This window comes from Oryctolagus cuniculus, chromosome 16 (assembly GCF_051225735.1).
Source record: "Oryctolagus cuniculus isolate XC-2025 breed Fujian yellow rabbit chromosome 16, ASM5122573v1, whole genome shotgun sequence".
NCBI classification, from domain to species: domain Eukaryota; kingdom Metazoa; phylum Chordata; class Mammalia; order Lagomorpha; family Leporidae; genus Oryctolagus; species Oryctolagus cuniculus.
Window position 1 is genome coordinate 78,907,144 of NC_142882.1, and position 2,167 is coordinate 78,909,310.

The 2,167-nt window shown below is 46.9% G+C and overlaps 1 pseudogene across 1 annotated transcript; it reads left to right on the top strand.

The window, feature by feature from the left end:
* Positions 1-242: 242 nt before the first annotated feature.
* Positions 243-1,889, top strand: LOC127492652 (forkhead box protein N3 pseudogene; annotated as a pseudogene). Its single transcript, XR_016222642.1, has one exon. The product of XR_016222642.1 is annotated as a forkhead box protein N3 pseudogene (transcript).
* The last annotated feature ends 278 nt before the right edge of the window (positions 1,890-2,167 follow it).

Genomic DNA, 2,167 nt, shown 5'->3' on the forward strand with positions numbered 1-2,167 from the left:
ATTCACAAATGAGAGCTTTTCAGGATATAATATTCTGGGCTAGCAGTTTTTCTCTTAGTACCTGGGCTATATCTCACCATTCCCTCCTAGCCTGAAGGGTTTCTTATGAGAAGCCTGCTGTGAATCTAATTGGAGATCCTCTGAGATTAATCTGAGGTTTGTCTCTTGCACACTTTAGAATCTTTTGTTTCACTGTGGTGAGTTTGATTACAATGTGTCATGGTGAGGATCTCTTTTGGTCATGTTTACTGGGGGTTCTATGAGCTTCCTGTACTTGGATGTCTGTCCTTCTTCAAACCTGGGAAGTTTTCTGCTGGTATCTCACTAAAAAGGCCTTCTAATCCTTTCTGTCTCTCCATGTCTTCAGTAACTCCTAGAATCAGAATGTTGGGTTTTTTAGTAGTATCCTGTAGATTCCCAACAATATTTAGATTTCCACTTTCTTTTCTTTGGTTTGACTGTATGCTTTCCTGTGCTCTGTCCTTTTATGTTTATATATGAATTTTAGGATTGTTTTTTCTAGATGTGTGAAGACTGCCCTTGGAAATTTGGGATTGCAGTGAATCTTTAATATTTAAAGGATTAACATCAGTTCTTCTCAAACTCCTCCAAAAGGCTGAAGGAAATACTTTCAAATTCATTCTATTAGGTCATACTGCCCTAATACCTAATCCAAAAACACAGGAAAGAAAACCATAGGCCGAATGAAAACTATAGGAAAACAGTCCTGAACTTAACAGCATACAAAAGCAATCACAATGAAGTAGAAACAGCCCTGGAATGCCAGAATGGTTCAACGTATGAAAATAAATTCAGGGACTAGCATTGTGGTGCTAACCAACCTGAACTGGCTGCAGGACAGCAAACACTCATTGGAGAGACTTGGGGAGCTGGTCCTCAGGACAATCCCGTCCCCTGCCCCCTTGGATGTGCCCTACGATGCCAGGCACAACCCCAACTGCAAACCGCACTCAGCTGCCTCCTCCTCGTGGCCACCGAGCACTCTATGACCAAGGCTTCTGGAGAAGAATATTTACAACTGGATCTTGGAACATTTCCTGTCCTTCACAAATGCACCTACCAGGTGGAAGAACTCAGTGCGACGTAATTTGTCAAAGTGTTTTAAGTGGACAGGGAGAGGAGTCAGCATCAGGACAGGGTCATTGTGAGCATGGATCCAGAGTATAGACGAAATCTAATTCAGGCTTTGAAAAAGACACCACCCACCCCCACAGGCGATCACCCAACTGCTCTCCTCAGGTGTCAAAACGCATTGCGTCCACCCATCTGGCCAGGCAGTTCCTTCAAGAGAAACAAAGCCCCTCTACAAGCTCCCCCAGCAGTGGTACAGAATGGAACACGGGTTCTGAGCGGAGGGTTGCTTCCTGGCGTCCGGCCCCTGCCAGTCACTCCCAGTGGAATGGCATTGGCAGCCGCAGGTGCAGACTGGGAGCGAGCCATCACCCGGCAGTCAGCGGAGACCCCAAGGAAGATCACGGGTACAACAGGGCCAAGTCCTCCAACTCCCGAAGCACCTTGCCCACCTCCAACTGCATCTCCTCCTCCACTGCCTCCTCTTCCACCAGCACCCAGGACTGCGATACAGAGGGCAGTGAGGGGAGCTTCCACAGCCACAAAAGCCACAGCGACTCGGGGGAGGACGGCAGGAAGCCCAGGCAGGAGATCAAGGATGCGTTTGGGGACAGCGGGCATGCATCCCAGCACAACGCCAGCAAGGTCCCCCGCGACAGGCTGCCCCTCAAAGAGGCAAAGATGGCAGTTGCAGTCAGCTGGCTGCTGCACGTGGCGGGCTTAGGTCCTGTTTCAATAGCATCACCAATCAGACAGCAAAGGTGCAGAAGGAGCAAAAGGAAACCACTGAGTGTTGAAATCAAGCGCCTGTTTTTTCTAAACTTGTGGCGATTTGGTGGTTTCAGTGTGTTGGGGGATTTGTAATGATTTGTGACAAAATCAGTACCTTCAATTTGTTTGATTTTTTTAAAATTTGCCCCCCCTTGCCTTTGTTTTGGACCCTAAATAATTTTGTTTTAAAAGATTGCAGCCATAAAACTCATGTTACCACTCAACTGTTTCACAAAAGCTTTTCATTATCTGAACAAAACCAAAAATGTCAGTTACCAGTGCTTCCTCCAGCCTGTCAGAAACG